The sequence below is a fragment of the Cheilinus undulatus genome, linkage group 14, assembly GCF_018320785.1.
Source record: "Cheilinus undulatus linkage group 14, ASM1832078v1, whole genome shotgun sequence".
Classification (NCBI taxonomy): domain Eukaryota; kingdom Metazoa; phylum Chordata; class Actinopteri; order Labriformes; family Labridae; genus Cheilinus; species Cheilinus undulatus.
The window spans coordinates 26,515,492-26,528,003 of record NC_054878.1 but is presented as its reverse complement, the minus strand read 5'-3'; positions in this window follow the sequence as shown (position 1 = coordinate 26,528,003).

The window sequence follows — 12,512 nt, the reverse complement described above, 5'->3', positions numbered from 1 at the left end:
TCCAGGACTGCAATTTGTTGTTTTGTTGTGTTACGATGTATTTTTGGTTTTGAAATATATTTTAATAAAAAAAAAAAAAAACAGGTCTAAGAGCATCAGTGTTAATGATGGATACTACTAAAAAGTCAAAGTACGATGATCCACAGAAGTATGTTTGTAAAAATCTAAATGGATATTGAAAATGTGACAGACATACAGTGCTTAACAGAAGCCCAGTGAGCCGGCTCAAATTTGGGTGAATTCAGTTTGAAATCCCTCATCCCTGTTCAAAACGGTAAAATGTGGAGATCTCACTGAAACTTATTACCAAACACGTCTGGTAATTACCAACAAAAAGACATCATGAAGATGGCGTTAACATGGGCTGTGCACATTGCAAAACTCAAGATGAGTTAAAGTTGATCTTCCGTGGTTTTTGTGCTTCCTTTGTAATTCAGCTTAATTCTCAGCAGACCCATTGCTAAGCCCCGCCCTCTGAACTAAATCCAGCAAACAACCAGCACGCTGCCCAAGCTAACTTGACTGGTTTTCAATTGGGTGGGCTTTAACCTTTTGCTACAGCTAATGCTGATGTGATTGTCAAAGAGAAAAATACTGAGTAGAGAAGAAAAGTTGTCAGGCTGAAGGTGGCAATTTAATCAGAGGTTTGTAGCCTACTGAAATAATCTTTAATCAGTCAACAGTCAGACAATGTTAAAACTTGCATTTTCACTAATAAAGTGCAGGGAATATGACTTGGTTTTACTTAGCAGCATATTCCATCAGTCCACTGACTGCACGGCTGAGATCAACTGCAGACTTGGACTTGCGCATGGGGCAATGGGTTCACAGTGTGGCATCACCAGTTTCTGAGAATTCAAATGAGAGTCAGAGTCTTTCTGTCATTGGTCCTTATGGTCTTACTATACTGTTGTGAGGCCTGGACATTGCCTGATGGCCAGAGGTGCTGACTAGACTCCTTTGCAACAGCTTCTCTTTGGCGCTGTCTTGGGTATCGTTGGCAAGACTGTGTGTCAGATGCTGACGTGTGCAGGAAGGCGAGGATGGGAAGGGTCAGCTGCACTTTTACGGGCACCTTGCAAGCTTTCCCAGGCCTGATCCAGTATACTGGATGCCCAGGACCCTGTGGGCTGGTCCAGAGGCTGGGGGCGACTGCTTGCATCGTGGAGGGGGTGGCTTGGAGGTTACCTAGATAGATGGGGCATGGGCCTGGCGCAGATCTGGACAATGGCCATCAGGAGGCCAGAGCAATACAGGAACCATATGCAGGAGCATATGCACCCATACCTGACCTGACCTGACATTTTGATTAAACAAGTTTTTAAAAATTGGTTGGGCATCCAAATTCTCTTTAGCAGATCTAAACAGATTTTACATACCTAAAAAAAAAAATCTGTCAAGATAATCTTTGGAGCCATCAAAATATCTGCACTTTGCTCAGGTTTGTTAGAAGCTGAGTATTGGACCAATAACTGCCCTGATTATCTTGTAGTATGTTCTTTACTTCGGTCAAAAAACTCAAAGAAACACCAGAACAGATCCTAAAAACAACAAATCAAAGTTAATGACATACAGTAGGCACTTTCAGTCCACTGTAATCACTAACCTTAACTACTGATAAGATATAAAGAGTAACTGTCACTGATACTTTTCTCTTTTATGCAAAGGCACCAGTTTGTTTTTTGTGTTCAACATTGTTTTGGACTACAAAGGGTTAAGTCCGCCAGCTCACCATCCCTGACTTTGCTGGCTGGGCTGTAAGGCTACTAAGTAGCAGCTGTCCACCTGGCGAAGGAAGACCCTTCTACTGACACACAGACAGACGCACACCCAAATACAAACACACAAACATACACATATATGCCCTCTTGAGGAGAAACTGCTCTCAAACTCGCTCACACTTTCTCACACATACACCAGTACACACCGACACTTACAGCAACACACACACTTTTTTGTGGAGGAGAGGCCCAGATGGTCAGGGAGGGGAGCAGTGCCCAGTGTCAGAGAGAGAGCGAGAGAAATGGAAAAAAGAGAGAGAGAGAGTAAGATAGGGATAGAGAGTGAGATAGTTGGAAAGAGAGAGATGAGAAGGGACGGCAGCCAGACCCAAGTGGAGGAGCAGAAACAGGAAGACAACATCACACCGGTTCAGCCAGCCAGAGCCGCAGACAGACAGAAAACAGGGCCATCTCTGTTAGCAAACACGCACAATCTGTAACCACATGCCTCCACTCAACTGTAGCCCTCACCAGTACTTCAGGGTATTTATGGTAATAGATGTAATGGTCTAAACCAAAATATGACCATGTTCGAGTTTTACTGGATTTCTTTTGGAGAGAGTTTTAGGTATAGACCTGAAACCATGAGGTTAGCTTAGCATTAAAACCTAGGAAAGCTTTGTCCCAAGTACAAAACTATATGTACCAGAATAGTTTGTCATTTTAGACAAAGTTAAATAGTTATCTCTTTCTGTAACCAGTTAAGGTGTTTGACTAGCACTTCTACAACATGTTGGAAGTTGGCCTTGGTTCACCAAGAAGAGCGTGGTAAAAGCATGGAACTCAAGCTACATGGCAACTTTTTTACATATAGGTTTTTATGAGAAGAAAAGTGAAACACTCATCAGTAACCTTTGCGTGACTAATGGCATATTTGACCTATGAAGCTAAGCTAATAGTCTTCAGGCTTATGCTCTATCCTCAGTCTGACACATAACACAGTCTGGCTGCAGACCACTGCTGGTAGATACCACTGTCAGGGTTAAAAGGCATGCAAAAACGTTCGAAATAAAATCGGATTAAACTTCCAGTTTGGGTAAGGGTTAGGGTATCAGTTAGGACAGTTGTTCTCAACTGGCCAGGCATGAGGACCCCCCCACACCCCCACCTCCTTACGAGTAATCACGACTTAAATTCTTCAAAATGTTCAACACTTTCTTTTTACTGGCAGTTATTAATTTCCTGTCATTGCTGTTATTTATTTTTGGTGGTGTGGTTGTTCTGGGATCCCCCTGCCCTTCCACAAGCCTATGTGGGAAGCATCAAGCAGGAACAGCACACTTTCCTGCTCTTCCTGTGCCTACAAGGAAAGCATGAGACAGAGAGAGAAGAAGCAATAACCCCAGAGCAGAGCCGGCATCAATGGCAACAGAATGACTCTGATAAAGTCAGTTGTACAATGGAAGATGAGAGGAGGAGGGTTGCAACAAGCAGCTTGCAGAAGGAGCAGCAAAGCATAACCAGGCTGGAGCAGTTTAAATATGGCAGCAAGAGTGCAATTAGCCAATAGCGTGATTAGAGCGAATCAGCTGTCTGTCAGCTGATGAGGGTTTGCATGAAATCAGCTGATCTCAAATAAATGGCAGTGCTCGACTCTATGGCCTGCCTGAAGAAACGCTTTACACTTGATTCAATGAATGATGTTACAACTTGGACCAGAAATAGAACATGGGAGATGAAACAAAAGAAATGTGTTTCTCAAAACACATCATGGGGTGCAGATGGCCAAGTGGTTTAAGGCGCACCCCATGTATATAGGGGTTCAAGTCCAGCCTGTGGCTACTTCCCCACATGACTCTCCCTTACTCTGTTGTCCCTGTTTTTGATTCTATCCACTGTCCTTGTCTATGAATAGAAGCATAGGAACTCTCCAAAAATGTTTTAAAAAGCTTATCATTACAGAAGGACAAGTAAGTGTACATTTTATTTCACTTATTTGGCAATTTCTTGAGAAATATTCTGATTATGATGGGGAAACCAGCTGTTTTATCCAGAAATTGAAATCTTGAGAAAAAGAATGAAATGTACTTGTCATCTCTAGAAAACCTAAACTTTTATACACAAAATATTTTTGCTACATATTTTTTTTTTCCTGACACTATTTTGCAACCCACTGGAAACAGCTTCATAGGTCCAGACCCACCAGTTGGGATCCACTGGGTTAGAAAAACAAAAAACAGATAAACATTTAATATAGCTGACTAAGCAGTCTGCTTAAAGAAAAAAAAAACGTATTCCATCAAAACACTGTAACGCAGCTCATCTAGCTAAAGCTAATGAAGCGAACATTAGCTAAGTTAACTACAAAGTTAACATAAGTGTTAGCTATGTCGCTAAAGCTAAATCAGCTGTTGCTAACGTAGCTAACTGGAGCTTCTGTAAGTGAAACTACTTCTTAGATTGGAAACACACTGTATCGTCAAATTATGTCACTTCCGTCCTGACGGTGGTGGTGTCTCACAGTATTGGTCAGCAGCCAGACCCTCTCCTGTCCTGCTTCACCACTTAACTACAGACTAATATCAATCTTCTTATGTAGGTCTACTGCTTAAAGAGAGTACACAAGTTTATTTCCCAAAATTTGGAACATTTATTTGGAATAGAAAAGCTGAAATCAAGACTAAACTTGTTTTGTTTAGCACAAAGACAGAAAGCAGGGTAAAACAGCTAGCATACTTTTGTTTAGAAAGAAACCAATGGTTGATTTACCCAGTGGTTAGTGAAGGACAGGTGAGGGGGAAAGGCTAGTGACGTTACTGGCTAGCAAAAGTTGTTAAGTAGCTGCTTAGCTCAGTCATTTGACAGACAACACATGCTAAGCTAGACTAACAATGCTTTGTGAGCATCACCCAGCTTAACGTGGGAGATTAATGTTAAATACTTTATAACTTCTGACTTGGTGGTGATTTACCTACAGGTTTGTCCGCTTAATTGATTACTGTTTTGAATTACATGACTTTCGACCAGCAAGCAGCAGAGTGTTTAAAACAGTGGGAAAATAAGACATTTGTTGCATCTTGTTCAGCCTACATATTGCACAATAACTGAGAAACAAACAGAGAGAAAAGGGGGATAAAAACAAAGGCAGCCATCTAAGCAGTGAGATGTTTCTGGGATGTGAAACCCTTCGTCCAGATGGCGATATTTTTTTCCAGCTTTAATTCATTTATTTCATGTCACAGTTGTGCTTTGATCGCTCCTCTCTAATAATTTATGTGGTTTTGCTGCGCGCCGCTCTTGAAGTCATTGTTCCAGTCTCAACGCGAGTTGGCTTTGACTTCTACACCTGATGGGAAAAGCACAGAGCTCTTCCCCTCAGATCAGCCTCTTTCCCCTATTTATCCATCTTTCTTTTTTTTTTTTTCTCTCTCAGCTTTGAAACGTCTCAAATAGGTCCCGCTCTTCCACACATTTGTGCCTACACTCACACAGACGCACACACACATAGTGGACTGTCTGGTGTCTCTCCAGAGTGGTTGGGATACAGTTGTTGGCATGTGTCACACATTCATTATTGATCAGATCCAGCTGCCATCAGCTACTGATCACTTAGATCCACAATTGTCTCTGTCTTACAAACACTATCACACACTCAGAGCCAAGAAAACTTGCTTGTTTGCTCCATATTGTACTAGAAATTTCATCTTTGCTTATTGTTTCATTTTATTTCATTTCTTTTATTTTTGGTTTGGACAAGGAAGGGTTGGATTTCTTCCAGAACACAAAGCAAATTGTCTCTACAGTATAAACTGCTTAGGTAATTAAATACAATGAGGCTTTAATCACAGTGATGCCATACCACCTCATCCATCCTCTCCCTGAGTATGAACTTTATTATATGTACATGTGGATTATTGTTGCTATTGTTCTAATTTATTACTAGTATATCTGGCAGCTTAATGTGTGCAGCACTTGAGGAATATATATATATGACAGAAATATATCCTCTGCCTGTTAAGCGATCTGTCAATCAAATGTGACGCTCCAATCAGTGTGCAGTGCGGTTTTTCCTGAATATAATCTAAACCACTGTGGTACAAAAAAAAAAAAAAAAAAATCACCCCCTGTACAATGAGAGCACATGAAGAAATTAGCTAATGAGACATGTTTGGTTTTTTGAACCAGGCTGTAAACCAGTTTATTTCTGATGTAAAAACCGGCTGTTTAACAGGTGTTCAGATGGGACTTCTGGTGTTCCTGCAGCCAGCCTCAAGTGGACACTCACAGTTTTGCAATTTTTTGCACTTCCGCACTGGCTTCATTTGTCAGGACTGGAGGTTGCCGCTTTGTATTTACCTAGTAATAATGTATTAATTATACAATGATACAAGTAATTCATAGTATTATTCTGAGGCAATTCTCTGGTAATCAGGTGTTTTTACCCTGACCACCTAACCCTCTTACCATTGTGACAATTCATTGGTAATTAAGTGCCCCCGCGACCCGATCTCGGATAAGCGGAAGAAGATGGATGGATGGAGAAAACAATTTTCTATATAAATTGCTTGATAATTCCCAGGTAAATTCTTTATATTGGCCCAGGAAAGTGAGTCATTCCTGAATGATTTTCAAGTAAACTTAGGTTTAGGTTTGTGGATGGGGGTTAGGGTTAGGATAGGGAATAGGGTAAAATACCACCTAATTACCAGAGAATTGCCACAATATTTAGAGGAATTACTTGATACTTAATACATTATTACTACGTAAATACTTCTTTGATATTACCAAGTCCTTGCATGATTTTATAATAAAACCTAGTATTGGTTGGTGCAACCGTTGAGGCTACTAAGTGACAGGGGCAGTGCTTAAATACAAAGGGTTAGGTTGGGGACAGCTGTTTACACAAATAGGAGATCTTCTTTAGACCACACTGTCTCATCTTTGTTCTGGTTGTGGGGTCTATACAGGCTATGAAGGCTGGGTCTGTTGTAGCCTGTGTACTCCAATGCAGAGGTTCTCAAATGGCTTATTTTCAGAACCCACTAAATAAGACATCACGACCCTAATTTCATTTTCAACCACTCAAATTTATTTTATGAAAAGTGTTGCAGTTTGGACTTAACATGGAGCAAAACATACGACTGAACTCAGATACAAAACAAAACAAACATGTTTTAAAAAAGCAATTAGAGCCCTGAAACGACATGATGGATTTTATTTAACTTCATTGTCTGTGATAGCATGTGCATGTTGGTTATTTTCTTAAGATCTCAAGAAATTACCATATTGTCATTGACAATCCAGCTTTGGTATGGAGGAAGATGAATAAGTGCAGATCTAAGAAAAGAGACCTAACTAAATCTATTTTTAACACTCCAAAAGAGAGAAGAATTAAATATATGTTGACTAAGGGCTTCTGTTCATCATAGACTTTATGTCATTTCTTTCCAGGTACATTAACCCACTGAACACAACTCTGCAAACAACTTCTGGGTCCGACCCATCAGTTGAGAACCACTGCTCTAAACTATGCTACCTCTAAATTGGGACACAGCTATGGACGGGTGAACTAATGCATATTTGTAATGGAAGTGTTTCAAGGTAGAGACTTGACATTTAAAGCAATTTCAGTTTTAACAACTAAAAAGTTGTATCAGTGGGGAGAAAAGTGTTAAGTTTGAAGTTTAGGTCTATTTGGAGCAGAATTTCATAGCAGTTTTCCAAGATTCTTACATTAAAGAAATGTTTTATAAATATAAAATAGACATAATTATAAAACTAAGAAAATCCATAAGCATTTATTAGGAATCAGTGTTTTTTTTTTATATTTCAATACCAGCATTTCTATGTTCCATTGTTTTTCACTGTACACTTTGAAACGGTTTGTGTATTTTGATTTGACCCCAGAGTAAATCATAGAGAGAGGCAGAGAGAGGGACAGAGATAGAGCGAGAGAGGGGAGAGAGAGGATGCACTTGTTGGATGAGGGTTTCTGGGTGCGGGGGTGGGGGGGTCTGAGAGAGACATGAAGGGAGGAGGGAGGTTTCGCCCTCTGCAACACATCCTCTCAACCATGTCTATTCTCAACAGCCCCCCCACTTCTATCTTTCTTTTTTTCCAAATGCAAGTCACCGTGAAAAATGTGCTGGTCCAATATTTGCACAGAAGTGGTGCTGGGACAGGCAGATAACCTATCAGTATTTGAGTTTGGCTTCCCATGCTCCAAATAGCCATCCTCCGCCTGTTTAGCTTATTGATTGGCTTGGCAAGAAACTAGGTCCCCTCAGCAGTGACCAAGGTCATACAACACATGGACTCTGTGCCCACCCATGCACCCCCCCCCCCCCCCCCCCCCCCAACCGACACCCACCACTGTCTCTTCTTCCTCCTCCTCCTCCTCATCATCGTCATTTCTGTCTCTCACACATATGATGTGCACACATGCATGCATAATCAGACTTATGTCCATGCATGTACTCTATCAAATATACTCAGAGAGAAAAGCTGTGACAATTTCATAAGTCTTAAGTCTGGGGTCGTCCACATGACTTTTATTACCACTCAGCATCTAAAAACTGTACAGGCAAAACATTTTTCAAAACCTTGAAAACCTGCAAATGAATTTTAACTTGAAAAAAATGACCAATTTTTCCATTGCATTGCAATGCAGACATTATGTGGAAAAAATGGCAAATAGAGGAATTCAAGTGATATGTCCCTCTTCTTTGTGTACTGTACGCCCATTTGTGTGGCGTTTTTATGTGTGTAATGACTCAGGGTATGGACCACAGGCAGCGTCCTCCACTCCTCTGTGGGAATCAATGAGATTGAATTCTGAAGGTTTTCTCAGGGGCATCAGCCCCGCTTGTCAATACCGCTCTGTGTCACGAGTGCATTTTGTACACACACATTACACACTCACACTTCCAGTTAACTGTCCCAAGCCGGACCTCTCCCCTGCCCCTCCTCTTAACATGCCCCTCCAAAGATCTCCTGCTTACCCAGTCCTCAATTAAACTTGTCCCATTTAACCATTTCCATGTTCTAACATGCATCACATTCCTTCCTTCATTTTCCAATATTCTTTGATTAATTTTTCTTAAAAGTTGTCTTTGCCTTTTTTTTTTACCAGTAGAATTTTTACAAAGTTCAACACACCAGTGGCAGAATAGCAACATTCAACAGAAGATTCGCCTATTTTGTAAATTCAGCTTGATCTCATATTTAAAATCTTAGAAATTATATTAAAACTTGAAGGGAAAGATTAAAATATCAAACATGTTCAGCACTAATTCTCATTTGGCCAAAAATGTTTACTTAGAAAAGGATGTTCTTATAACTATGTGCTTTTATCTGCTCACAGACAAGGTAATAGCATATATGAGAGAGCGATATTGTACGGAGCAGTGTTAGGTGCTCAAGGTTCAACAGAAATCACATTACATTTATCTGGAACCACTAGTGTAGCCTAATGTTGCTGCTAATTTAGTAATCCCACTACAGTTACTGTAAAATAATAATCTCATTGTTTTTACTGAAAATCCTTCAACTTCCTGTATAACGAGAGATCAGGTCAGGTAAAGAAGCATATACTGGTTCAGCACTTTGCATCAACCTCGGTCCTGTACTGCTCTGGCCTCCTGATGGCCATCCTCCAGGGCATGGAGGTGGGCCCATGTGCCATCTATCCAGGTATCCTCCCAGCTGCCCCCTCCATAGTGCACAGGGCAACCCACTGGGCACCCGGTATGTGGTGAGCTGGATCACGCCCGGGAAAGCAAATCAGCTGCCATTCCCTTATCAAGCAGCACCCTTCCCATCCTCGCCCTCCTGAGCACATCAGCATAAGACACACAGTTTTACCAACCATACTCAAAAATGCACAGAAGAAAAGTTGTCACAAAGGAATCCAGCTGGCGCCTCTTGCCATCAGTTAACATCTAGGCCTTATAATTGTATAGTAAGACCAGGAGAACCAAGGACCGAAAGACTCTGACTTCCATCCACATACTCAGATACCAGGGACGCCACACTGCCTTGATCAGCAAACCCATCTCACTGTAAAACATGAGCACAGAACAAACAAATCCAGTGTCCCTTACTCACATGTGATACCAGTGATGTGACTGAGTAATGATGTGTTGTTCACAAATGAAAGTGTTCTACAAAACAACTTTTTTATGTGAGCCACAGTAGCCAGCTCCTGTTTGAGAATGAGTTTTAATACATATTTGGAAGAAAAAAACAGATACCAAATGAAGAGCCATTTGAGAGCCAAAAGACTGACTGCCATAACTAAGCTGAGCCAAATATTCTGGATCTTTAAAAAGAGACAGATTTCTCATTGCAAAGAGTAATGCTGAATGGACATTGGCTGTAGAAACACAAGCAAGATCACAGTTTATCAAGCTGTACCGAACCAAACCCTCTACAAGCCTTCCAGGATTGCCTGCCAAGAAGCATCCCCACAGCATGATGCTGCCACCACTTTGCTTCACAGTGGTGTGTTTGTAGTGATGTGCAGTGTTTGGGGTGTCTAAACATTGAGTCTTGTCTGATGGTCAGAAAGCATCATTTTGTTCTCATCAGACCAACAAACCTTTTTCCACTTGACCATGGAGTCTCCCACATGCCTTTTAATGAACTCTTTTCTTTTTTGAGTTTTCTTCAACAGCGGCTTTCTCTTTGCAACTTCCCCATGAAGCTTTGACTGGTGAAGAACCAAGCAAAAGTTGTTTGCTCTCATCTCAGCTGCTGAAGCTTGTAACTCCTTCAGAGTAGTCATAGGTGTCTTGGTGGCCTCTCTCACTAGTCTCCTTCTTGCACAGTCCCTCAGTTTGTGAGGACAGCCTGATCTAGGCAGATTTATACATGTTCCATATTCCTTTCATTTCTTGATGATGGATTTAACTGAACTCCAGTGGATTTTCAGTACCTTAGAAATTGTTTTGATCCATCTTCTGACTTATATTTTTTGATAACCTTTCCTCAGAGTTGCTTGGAGTGTCCTTTTGTCTTCATGGTGTGATGGTAGCCAGGGATACTGATTAACCTGTGCAATTGGATGCATTAATAGTAAAGAGAGTAAGTGGTAAATCTCCTTCTCTTTTGTATTTTGCTCCAGATTTGTAGTCAGGTATGGACAGCATCACCTGTGACTGCTGGATGATGAGCAGGACAAGCTGTGTGATTTATGACCGGTGCTGTGATGGTCCGCTGTGACATATATCCCTCACACTCCCAAAGTCCTTACTTGGAAACCCACCAGAGATTTCAGAGGGAGGGCGGCTGATCCCCCTTACCCTCCCCTCGTAACTAATTTGAAAGGGCCCTTGGATACCTGCTGGCTGTGTCTAAAAGTCACAGACACAGTGGTCACACAGACACATAATCACTTACTGTTGCTCTTAAATATGGCTCTAGGGAGTTTGAGCGTCATTCTCCGGGAGGAGTGAATGCCCCTGGGCCAAAGCTGCGTGTGTCTGAGTCCGATCTGGTTTCCTGCCACACGGAGGGAGGCCTTGGAGCCCGAGGCTTGCCTGGAGGCTACAGCCAGACCTTGAAGGACAAGAGATGCACAGAAAAGAGATTCTGTCTCTCTCCTGCAACCACCAACAACAGTCAGCAACAAACACAAAACAAAGACTGGATGATAAGGAAGAGTCCCCACTCATTTGTTTTTTGCCTTCTATGTACATTCTTCCATTGACAGGTTTTAAACTATCTTCAGCCTCCTCCATGTATCCTCTACATCCTCCACACACACTCACAGAGATAGACACACACACTAAGAGTGTTAGCCCCTGTTGCTAAACAGCTGTCTGAGATGTGGCAGTGTGGCGAACCCGCGCTCCATCATTGTCATCTCCCCATCACCTGCATTCCTTCTCCTCCTTCGCCTTCTCCTCTCCATCCCTCCATCCATCAGCATTTTCACACACAGGGCTCTGACAAGGGCACATCCATCCCCTGGTCATACATCACCTTTATAGGGGGGATGGTGGAGGCGAGGTGGGGGTGGAGGGGAGGTGGGGTGTGTGGGACGTAGTACTGTCCCAAACTCCTTCACAAGTTGGGATTGAGCCAAACTGCTGTTTGTCCTTTTCCCTTTTTCCCTGTCTGAGGAGTGGGTTTCTTTGTGACAGCCTTGAATGTATGTTCTTCATCCTTTCTGAAATTCAAAACATGCTCATATTAAAATGTAATGGGTCTTTATTCAATTTTTATATTATCTAAAATACACAGTTTTACACACTGTTCCTTTAAAAGAAGGTTTATGACAGAATGAGGGAGAAAAAGCTGTTCAGCTCAGTAAAAACATCTAATTTTGTTCACTAATGTGGACTGCAGTGAGTCTCTAATCTTTAGGGTTGGATCCCAACAAAAAGGTGCCACGAAGGTAGGACTTTTTGGGTACATTTCCCAACTTTTGACAAAGGAAATGCAAATAATTGAGTCTTCGCTCCCCCTCCTATCCCCCCGGTTACTGTTGCTATGCCTATCAAGCTTACGCACTCACTACTGTTTCCCCACTGTATAAGTAGGAAGTATTATGAAGGAAATATCAAATTTCTAGAAAAAATGCTTTCAAAAATATCACAGAAGTGCACATAAACGTCCATAATATGCTTGTAAAAGCTATAATCATGATTTCATTCACTGACTAATGTGAGCAGAGTTTATGTTAGCTGCTATTTACCTGGAGGACTGCAAACATCGTATAAACTCAAACATAGGCCTAACTTTAGGAGGTTGGGACCCAAAAATGGGTTAAGGAGCCCTTTTTTGTGG